The following is an 11477-nucleotide window of genomic DNA, read 5'->3' on the forward strand; positions in this document are numbered from 1 at the left end:
TTCCACGGGCACTTGAAAAGAATGTGCATTCTGCTGTTTTAGGATGGAATGTTCTGAATGTCTGTTCAATCCAACTGATCCAGTGTGTCATTCAAAGCTTCTGTGTCCTTGCTGATTTTCAGTTTAGATGATCTGGCCACTGACATAAGTCAGGTGTAAAAAGTCCCCGATTGTATTACTATGGATTAGTCCCTTGATGTTTGTTATCAGCTGCTTTTTGTATTTGGGTGCTCCCATGTTGGGTGCATAAATATTTACAATTGTTATGTCTTCTTGGAATGTCCGCTTAGTGATTATGTAGCGTCCTTCTTTGTCTCTTGTTACAGTCTTCATTTCACCGTTTTAAAGTTGACTTTGTCTGACAGAAGTATTGCTACCCTGGCTTTCTTTTCACATCCATTTGCATGACAACTATTTCTCCATCCTGTCACTTTCAATCTGCATGTGTCTTTAGGTCTGAAGTGAGTCCCTTGGAGGCAGCATATAGATGGGTCTTGTTTTTTTTTTTAACCCATTCCATCACCTTCTGTCTTCTGATGGGAGCATTTCGTCCATTTACATTCAAGTAATTATGGATAGGTATGTATTTATTGCCATTTTGTTATTTGTCTTGTGTTTGTTTTTGTGGTTCTTCTTTGTTCCTTTCTTCCCTTCCTCTCTTCTCTCACCATAAGTTGGCTTTCTTTAGTGATATACTTGGATTCCTTTCTCTTTGTTTTTTGCAAATTTATTACTGGGTTTTGATTTGTGGTTACCATTAGGTTTGTATGTAACATCTTCTGCCTGTAGCAGTCTATCTGAAGTTGATGGTTGCTTAAGTTTGAACTCATTCTTGACTCCTCTCTTCCCCCTGTTTTAGGTATATGGTGTCATACTTTACTTCCTTTTGCTTAGTGAGTCCCTTGAGTCATATTTACTGAAATTATTACTGCTTTTGAGCAGTAATAACAAAATACTTTTGTTATTTTACTTATGGTTTTCCCTTTCTACTCACAAAGTCCCCTTTAACATTTCTTGTAGGGCTGGTTTAATGGTCATGAACTCCTTTAACTTTTGTTTGTCTGGGAAACTCTATCTCTCCTTCTATTCTGAATGATAGCCTTGCTGGCTCGAGTACTCTATCCAGTTTTTTCCCTTTTGACACTTCGTTTTGTTTTTAAAGATTTATTTATTTATTTTTAGGGAGAGAGTGAGAGAGCAGGCAAGTGGGTAGAGGGGCAGGGGGAGAGAGAGAGAGAATCTCCAGCAAACTCTCCACTGAGTGTGGAGCCTGATGCAGGGCTTGATCCCACTACCCTGAGATCATGACCTGAGCTGAAACCAAGAGTCAGGTGCTCAACCTACTGAGCCACACAGGCACCCCTCTGCTCTTTGAATATATCATGTCACTCTTTTCTGGCCTGCAAAGTTTCTTTGAAAAATGTGCTGGTAGGCTTATGGGTTTTCCCTTGTATGTAACTGTTTTCTTTTCTTCTAGTTCTTTTAGGATTCATTGTTTATCACTGCTTTTTGCCATTTTAATCACTTAATTACTTAAGTCTATACTTAATTACTATGTATTTTTTTTGAACATCCTGGATCTGAATTTATGTTTTCTTCCCCAAATTTGAGAAGTTTTTAGCCTTTATTTCTTCAAATAAATTTTCTGTCCCCTTTGCTCTCTCTTCTTTTGGGATTCCTATAATGCGAATGTTATTATACTTGTTGGAGTTACTGAGTCTCCTAAATCTATTCTCATTTTCTATAATGTTTTTCCTCTCATCTACTCAGCTTGTTTACTTTCTATTACTCTGTCCTAGAGGCCATTGATTTGTTCTTTTGCTTCTTCTAACCTACTCTTTATTCTATCTAGTATTTTAATTTCAATTATTTTATTCTTCATCTCTGATTGGTCCTTTTTTGTTTTTACCTCTTTGTTAAGGGTCTCACTGATGTCTTCCACTTTTTTCTCAAGTCCAATGAGTATCTTTATGGTCATTACTTTAAATTCTCTATCAGCCATATTGCCTATCTCTCTTTCATTAGGTCTCTTGTTATGCTTTTGTCCTGTTTCTCTAATTTTTGACATATGCCTTTTTTTTTCTCATTTTGTCTGTCTCTCTGCATCTGTTTTTGTGTGTTAGGAAAGTCAGCTACCTCAGTTGCTTTTAAAAATATGGAATGCTTTATGTACTTTTGTGTCATCCTTGGGCATGGGCCATACTAATCTTCTCTATATGGTTCCAGTTTTTTAGTATATATGATGCCAAAGTGAGTACTTTAGTTCCTTTTTTGAAGTTACCTTATCAAACAGGGTATTTGAATGAAACCCAGTTTCATAAGCTCCCCATTCACTGTATAATAAAGATTTTCTCTGCTCTTTTTCCTGGGTTCGTATGAGGGAGCTTCTAAATCCTTGGAATTTCCCAAGGGACAGGAGTATCTTTGTTATTCAATATGGGACCCCAGCATTATCTCTGAGCTTATGCTAATTCCTGGTGGGGCCCTAGATGTCAACATGGGGACTGGCCAAGTTGGAAAAACAACTGTATGATTAGAGGGTTGAGGCTTTGATTCAGGTGATATTAACCTGACCTCCTGACCTTTGGGGAAAGGAGAGGAGCTGGAGATTAAGGTCTGTCATGCGGTCAATGATTATATACACCAAGGTTTAGTTGAGCACTGGTTGGTAATCATACATTGATATGCTGGAAGGATGACAGGTCCTAAAGACATAGAAGCTTTGTGTTCGTGACCCTCTTAGATCTTGATCTCTTCATTTCTGTGTTCCTGTCTTGTGTTCTTTGTAATACAACTTTAACCATAAGTATAGCACTTTCCTAAGTTCTGTGGATTATTCTAGTGAATTTCTATTACTCTGTCCTAGAGGCCATTGATTTGTAGCTCCAAGTCATTTATAGAACAGCACTTATTTTCATATCTGACTTGATTCCTTGTGTATGCATTTCCCTTGGCCAGACTTTAGAGGGGCAGAGGGGCAGCATGGGATTTAGGCAGGAAAGTTTCCTCAGTCCCTTGATTCAGAGCTCTACAAATATGACTTCTGATTTTTATTGTAATGTTGCAGACTAAGGATTATTTTATTATCCCACTTTACAGATAAGGAGGGTGATGCTCAGAGATATTGGGGAAAAACATCGTAGTTAAAATTCAAGGCTCTTCCTGCATATCAGAGAGATGCCCTAAAACTTCCAATTGCATGAACTGTTACATTACTACTTATATATTGTCTTTCTTAACTCATAGTAATAATAATAATAATAAAATAACTAGCATATGTATTATTTACTATATGCTAAGAATTGTTCTAAGTTAGTGTGTGTGTATGTGTATGTATGCGTGTCTGGATCTAGTTGGGCTGCTATAACAAAATTCCACAGACTTTGTGGCTTATAGACAACAGAAATTTACTTTCCACCATTCTCGAGGTTGGGAAGTCCAAGATCAAGGCATAGGAAGATTCAGTGTCTGGTGAGGGCCCACTTTTGTCAAGGGAGCTCTCTGACACCTCTTTTATAAAGACACTAGTTCCATTCATAAGGGTTCCATCCTCATGACCTGATCACCTTCTAAGAGCCATGCCTCTTTATCATCACAAGTAGTGAAATCTGTATCTGAATCCAAGTAGGTTGACTGTGGAGTTCATATTCTTAGTCACTGATATATACTACTCCTTAGAAAAATTGTGACGGCAGCTAATATACTGGGAGCAGTCACTGTGTGCCAGGCATAACATATGCCTGTGTTAATGTATCTAATTTTCACAGCCATCCTGTACTAGAGCCTATTATTAACCCATTTTGTAGATGATGAAACCAAAGTACAGAGAGGTTAGATACTTGCTAAGGCCATCAAGTTGGTTTAGCAGAGCTCACACTGCTGTGTAAAAGAATCACCCCAGTTCTCTTACTTGCTTGAGGAAGAATGTTTAGGTGACAAGATTGGCTAAGGGGAGGGTAGTTTCCCCTGTGTGTTTCCTTGGGTACATTGCTAAACCTTGTAGAAAGAAAAGGAGAGAAGTGGGCAGGGGTACTGTTGAGAATTGCTCACATGTGCCCTGAAGTTAAGACACCAGAGATAATTCATAGATGGGGAGACAGTCCCTGAGTTACTTGTGGCCAACATTAGAGTAGTAAATCCTCCATCCTCATGGGAATATGTATCAAGGAGCTTCTTGACACAGTTTATAGCTCTGAGAGGATTCTCAAGTGCCTGGTGTTCCTCTTGTTTCTGCCTCTCCAGGCAGCCAAGAGACAGATTGGGCTGCAGTTTTGCTGAAGCTGGCCATTCTGCAGGTTGTTCAGACATGTGATGGTGTATTTTTCCTCGCGCCATTATGCTGTGGATAGGAATTACTGACTTACACCCTCTCTGTCACATCTTTGCTACTTTCGCAGCCTCTGTTTACAGATCCTAGGGGATCAAACCTTACTTTTACAAAACTGCAACTTATCTCAACAAGCTTTTACCATGAAAGGGAGGGATGAACCTTTAAAAAAACACATCTTTTAATTGTTTCATTTGGGAAGAGAAAGAATAAACTATAAGTAATTTTTACACGGGTGTGTACATAGATAATTATTTCTCTAAAAAGAGTAATAGAGACAACAAAGTATGCCTGGTGGGGTGCACAGCAGTGTGCTGGAAATATTGGTCTAGGGACTGGAAGCTTGTTATCAGATAAGAAATTAAAAAGAAGAACTGCACAGCTCACTCATACTCTGCATGAGCACGCGGCATCTGTGCTCTGGGTTCAATGCCGGCTTCCCATCTGCTTGGTGACACAATTTAAGGAGTCAAGGTGGAGACTGTGATCTATGGGCTCACGGTGATTGGATCCTCACTCCTGAACTGTGCCTCTTTCTCAGCAGGGGCTGGTGACAGCTGAAATACTGAAGTCCTCTTGGGAAGAATTCTGTATCGGGACTCTTCAGGCAGGGAGGTTCCCAGGAGAGGGCCGTCAGAGGTAGAATGAATGTCCTATTATCCTGGAGCAGCCTAAATCTGTTGACTTTCACTGGCCCCTGGCAGAGTTGTCAGGCACTAACATTTGGCTTAATTTAGTGATGACAGCTCCTGGGCGAGGGGAGGTAAGGTAAAGGCCAAATTGACAGGGTTGTGGGCTCAGCGTCCTTTCTTCTTTTCTTCTGTTTTTCACCCTGACACCTCCTCTTGGGTTTTCTTTCTCAGTTAAATTTGTTAGTTGGTCCCGGCACCATCTATGCTGTTGTCCCCATCTGTGAACCCCAGAATCATTTTCCACTTGTTCTTTCTTATCATGTCCAGTTAGCCATCTCAGTCTGGCATTTGACCCTTGAAACATGTTTTTCAGAAGAGACCATCCCTTCCATTGTTGAGATCTTTGCTATATCAGATTCTTCTCATGAGAGAGCTTCCTAAAAGTTTCTCTGCCATCAGTGTGGCCCTCTCCAATTTAAGAACAACACAGATTCCAGAATGATTTTTCTAAATTGGTAGCTCTCAAACATTTCTGCATATCTGAATCATCAGGGAGCTTTTAAAACTGATGTCCAGACCATACCCCATACCAATTAAATCAAGATCTCTTGGGGTTGGACCTTGACAATTTTCTGTATCTTCCTGAATGAATCCAGTGTATGGTCGTGTCTGAAATCATTGTCTGATCATATCTAATTCCGTTTCTCTCACTTAGAAATTTTTAATGGCTTTTCATTACCTGCAGAATTGAAAGCTTGTACTCCTTAACTTTGAATTTCTAGCCCTTTATGATCTGGCACTAACCACTATTTTTGTTTGTTTGTTTTTAATTCTTTATTTAAATTCATTTTAGTTAACATATACTATATTATTAGTTTCATGGGTAGAATTTAGTGAGTCATCAGTTGCATATAATACCCGGTGCTCATTATATCAAGCATCCTCCTTAATGCCTATCACCCAGTTACCCCTTTGCCCCACCCAGCTCCCCTCCAGCAACCCTTAGTTTGTTTCCTAGAGTTCAGTGTCTCTTATGGTTTGCCTGCATCTCAGTTTTCATCTTATTTTATTTTTCCTTCCCTTCCCTTATGTTCATCTGTTTTATTTCTTAAATTTCACATATAAATGAAATCATATGGTATTTGTCTTTCTCTGGCTGATTTATTTCACTTAGCATAATGCCCTCTAGTTCCATCCATCTCACTGCAAATGGCAAGATTTCATTCTTTTTTGATGGCTGAATAATATTCTAGTGTGTGTGTGTGTGTGTGTGTGTGTGTGTGTACACACCACATCTTCTTTATCCATTCATCTGTTGATGGACATCTGGGCTCTTTCCATATTTTGGCTATTTGGACATTGCTGCTATAAACATTGGGGTGCACGTGCCTCTTCGAATCATTATACTTGTGTCCTTTGGTTAAATACCTAGTAGTGCAGTTGCTGGGCCATAGGGTAGTTCTATTTTTAAAATTTTGAGGAACCTCTGTACTGTTTTCCAGAGTAGCTACACTAGTTTACATTCCCACCAATAGTGTAAGGGGGTTCCCCTTTCTCTGCATCCTTGCCAACATCTGTTGTTTTCTGAGTTCCTAACTACTATTTTTAATCCTTTCTCTGCATCTTTCTATTTCTGATTCTAATCTACTGTCTTGGGTTACTCACTCTTCCTTATATGTGCCATGCCCTTTCTTTCCTCAGTGATTTTGCTCATATTTTTTTCTTCTTCTAGGATTGCTATTCTATCATTCATTGATCCAGACACTATTTTTACTATTTGCTATGTTAAGACACCTTGTCAGGCAATGGTGAGCAAAAGAAGATGCAGTTTTCAGCCTCTTGGGTCTTACAGACCTACTATAAATGTACAGTTGTTACTGTGACAGATACTACACAACAGAGTCATACCATGCTATAAGGGCTTATAGTGGGGGGCTGATCTCCTTAGAATGGTGAAGGGTTTCTCCTGAGAAAGAGATGCTTGAGATTCCTTAGGGCGTCTAATGGCTAAAGAAATAAAATTAGGTTTCTTACCTTAAAAAGGAAAAGACCATGATTGTAGTAAACTCTTCTCGGATGAGTTGTCCTGGCAGAGGGAGTTGTGTGAGCAATGGCGGGGGGGGGGGGGGGTGCATGGCAAGGACACAGACTAAAAGAAGAGCTAGGTATCCTGACCAGATAGAGCAAGGGGGAGAGCATGGTGGTGTGAGATGAGGCTGGAGGGGCAATGGGGCAGGCTGTACAGGGCCCAGAATCCTGTTCATGTACTTTTGTTCTAGGAGCAATGGGAAACCACCGAAGGGTTTTTAGAAAGGGGATGTGCTGTTCTTGTTCTTTTTTTTTTAAAGATACCTCTGGATTCTTGTTGAAGAATAGACCATATAAAGCATATAAAGCACAGTAGATGTGGATAGATCAGGTGGTAGTTAATTAGTAGTCCAGGCCAGAGAGATGTGACTTGAAGGGCTTGCTCTCATGTCATCTCTGTGAAGTGAAGCTCATCCAGAGGGAGAGAAGGGCAAGGGTAAAAGTTGGACTGGACTTTCCATAGGTTTCACTACTACATCACAAACTACCCAGATGATGAGGCCGTTTTGATCTCTGGATCAGGATGAGTGACACATTCTTTTTTCTTTTTTCTTTGAATTTTTTATTGTTATGTTAATCACCATACATTACATCATTAGTTTTTGATGTAGTGTTCCATGATTCATGAGTGACACATTCTATAAGCATCACAACCACTCTTTTGTTTCCCGAAAGCAGAGACTTTTCCTTCTCATTCCTTCTCATTGTCCGTAATGAACACTCAGCGCTCACCGAAATGAGAAACAGCGTATGGACTTTTGGAGCCAGATAGCTTGGATGGGACTTGTAGCTTGCCACTTCCCAGTTCTGTGACTTTGGGCAAATTAACTTGTGTCTCTCTGCCTTGGTTTCCTTATTCCCCTTAAAAGGTTGTTGTATTGAAGGAGTTCATAAAATGTACTTAAATAGTGGCTGGTACATGGTAGGTACTACATTTGTGTTTGCCATTATTATTAATAAGAGCATTTATCTCATTTTGTCAGGATCTGGTTGCTTTAGGAAAGGGCTTGAAAGGAAGTAATAAGACTTAAATTTTCATCAGATTCCTCTCACATGATCTATAGGGTATTTATATATCTATAGGGAGACTTTATATTGTCTGTAATTTGCTCACCGTGTTAGAGATTATGATGGTTAATTTTATGTAGCAATTTCACTGGGCAATGGGTTACCCAGAAATTTGGTCAAACATTATTTGGGGTGTGTCTGTGAAGGTGTTTTTGGGTGAGTCACCATTAGAATTGGTAGACTGAGTAATGCAGATTGCCCTCCCTATGGTGAGTGGATCTCATCAAAATCAGATGAAGGCCTGAATAGAATAAAAGGCTGGGTAAGAAGAAAGTCAGTGGTCTGACTTCTTGAGCTGGACATCAGTCTTTTCCTTCCTTTGGACTTGAACTGAAATACCATCTCTTCTTGGGTCTTGAACCTGCCAGCTTTCAGATAAGAACTACAATTCCATTTTCCTGGGTCTGCAGCTTGCCCAGGAGATCTTAGGACTTGTCAGCCTCCATAATTATGTGTTACTTCCTTATAATAAATCTGTGTCTGTCTGTCTGTCTATATGTTATTTGTTTGTTTCTCTGGAGAACACTGAGTAAATACAGAGATGGTGAAGGAAGGGTTTCTAAATAAGGTTTTATTATCCTAGTGGAAACCCTTGGAGTAAGTAGTCATGATTCAAACTAATGGCTAAAGACATCTAGTTAGCACTTGCTCTGCATTTACCCTACTTTAAAAAAAAAAATGTCAACGTCATGACCGTAGTAAGAAAGATCTCTAGCAAGTTTGATGCTGTACTTAATTATAGGTGCCTCGTTCATCATGCCCATAGGCTGCTTTCTAGCTGGACCCCCTCTGAGGAGCTATTTTCCCTCTTGGTCTAGATGAGGTAAATGATGTAAGAGTTAGATGTGTCCCCTTTTTCTCTTTCCATTCTGGTTCTCTGGCTTCTTTCCTTACCCCACACCCATCTTCACAGTACAGAGTCCAAACAGAATATTTTATTTCTTTCTTAAGTTATCACAACTTTTAAGGGAGCAAATGAATCTTTTTCTTTTTTATCATAAAATTACTACAACTTGTGTCTATCAGTACAGTATGCTTCTTCTTTCCTATAGCATTGCCTTCCAGCAAAAAGCTGTGGCTCTCCTTTGTCCAAAGTCAAACTGTAAATCCAGTTACTTTATAACAATACTGAATGAAATGAAAATCTTTGAAGTTTCTCTTCTCTGACTTAACATTTGGTTGAGAAAAATGAAGTTGCCATTGTTTGAGCTGATGAAGATTAAATGGACTGCCTCTGAATTTAATTGAGTCTCTGTTTGAATAATATCCATGGTAGGTCCTACTGCAGTGTTTGGTGATTAATGGTGAGAATGAACAACAGTAACATCTGGACCCAAAGCTGTTCTTGGCTTAGAAGGTGTTCATTCCTTTGAGAAAAAGGATTCTCTGCATCATTGTCCAAATAATCATTAGCAGATAGATCAGCTGAGACATTTTAATTTAAGTTTCAAAATGTAGGGAGAAGAAAAGTTTCTTAACACTCTTATGTATTCAAGTTAAAATAAAAATTATGTTATTAAAAAAGGAGATAGGCTTCTACTTCCTCTGAGGAAGAGAAGGAAGGGTGAATTATGAAGTGGCATTTGTTTGCTCATAAACAGGTTCACAAAAAGCAGAACTTGGGCCTAGGATATGTTGCAGTCAGTTTTAAATATCATGGTAGGAAGGGGCGCCGGGTGGCTCAGTTGGTTAAGCGACTGCCTTCGGCTCAGGTCATGATTCTGGAGTCCCGGGATCAAGTTCTGCATTGGGCTCCCCGCTCAGCGGGGAGTCTGCTTCTCTCTCTGACCCTGCCCCCTCTCATTCTCTCTCTCTCCCATTCTCTCTTTCAGATAAATAAAATCTTAAAAAAAATTAAAAAGAATTAAATACCATGGTAGGAAATATTTTAGAGAACTTTGAGGAATCATACAGATTTGAGAAATAGTTTTGCCTGGTTTTACTATATAAATTTTTATGAACTAAATAAAATAGTAGTTATGGAAAATATTAGTGATGAATAATTAAGATGATATAAGAAATAAAAGCATAGGAATGTTTTGGAAGATTTTGTTTTTACATGTTGACTATACTGGAATTATTACAGAATGTTGGGTAAATAAAATGATTTCTGCATCTGTGCTTATTATCATAGGCATTCCCTAGAAGGAGGGGGAGACAGCTAATGAAATACATCAATAAATTACTTGGAAATGGTATCTTAACTGAAGATATTTTAGTCTAATGCTCAACTAAAAAAATAAGGAATACATTTAACAGAGCAAATGTTTATAAGATTTAACCCTGAGGAGTTGTGGGATCTAAATTTACATCATTTTACAAATCATAAATAAATTTATGATTTATTTACATCATTTATTTATGATAAAGATTTGTCTTTTTAGCTTTGTGCCTGTTGGAATTGAAAAACCCACATACTTTCTGCCCAAGATGAAAATACTTGCTTTGCACAGAATGACAAGTTTAGTGATTATCTTACATTGAGACAATAGTTTAATAAGAGCACACTATTTTTTTTTGTAGAATATGCAAACACATCTAATTACTTTGTAGGGTTGGAGTCTGTTTAATTATTCAGCAATTAGTATTGAGCTTCTGTTGTCTATAGGCACTATGCTTTATGAAGAATATACAAGTGAGTCAAATCTGGCTTTGGTCCTCAGAGAGTTTATAGTCTAATAGGGGAGATCAAAAAACTTGAATTAAAGGGAGACTGTGGTGAGCATCACTTTGGGTTGGCAGAGAGCCTCTGCTCATCAGAGTCAGAGTCATGCAGTGACCCAGGGTACTAGAGCTTCCACCATTTGCCACCTCACATGTTGCTGGTTACTTGTCAAGAGAAAAGGTACTGGAGCATCTCTCATCACACTGGCAATTAAATGTTCAACCTAGAAAGGACACTTGTAACTTCCTCTACAACTCGAAGTCCAGAGAGAATCACAGGGCTTTACCTGATCAGATAATGCAAGTCTGCCATGTGAAAAACTACCTGGAACTGGAAATAAGTGGCAAGCAGCATTAATGGCTATTCCAAGAGCTAATCCTCTTCTGTTGGAATATCCAGATGCCCTTGATTCTGTGGGATGAAATTAAATGGGAATATTTAAGAGGGATAATAATTGAGCTTTAGATTCACAATTGCAACATAGATTCAAATACCTGTGCTCGTGGTGTGAATCATGACATTTCATATTAAATAATAAAGATAGTTTTCTTGCAGAACAATTTTAAGAGATTTTTGTCTGGTCTCTTGCTTGCTTTCCCTCTGTGATTGCAAGGGACGGCAGTAACATTTAATTTAAAGCAAAGCACCTTCCTAAGCAAAGTGACTTGCTTGTCTAATGGTTCTTAACAAAATGTCT

At 38.8% G+C, this 11477-nt stretch overlaps 1 non-coding gene across 1 annotated transcript; it reads right to left on the bottom strand.

The window, feature by feature from the left end:
- Positions 1-2149: 2149 nt before the first annotated feature.
- LOC113926077 lies at positions 2150-2258 on the bottom strand. The gene has a single exon (XR_003521159.1). It is a non-coding gene; the product is annotated as a U6 spliceosomal RNA (small nuclear RNA).
- Positions 2259-11477: the final 9219 nt, after the last annotated feature.

The sequence above is a fragment of the Zalophus californianus genome, chromosome 2 (genome assembly GCF_009762305.2).
Source record: "Zalophus californianus isolate mZalCal1 chromosome 2, mZalCal1.pri.v2, whole genome shotgun sequence".
NCBI lineage: Eukaryota > Metazoa > Chordata > Mammalia > Carnivora > Otariidae > Zalophus > Zalophus californianus.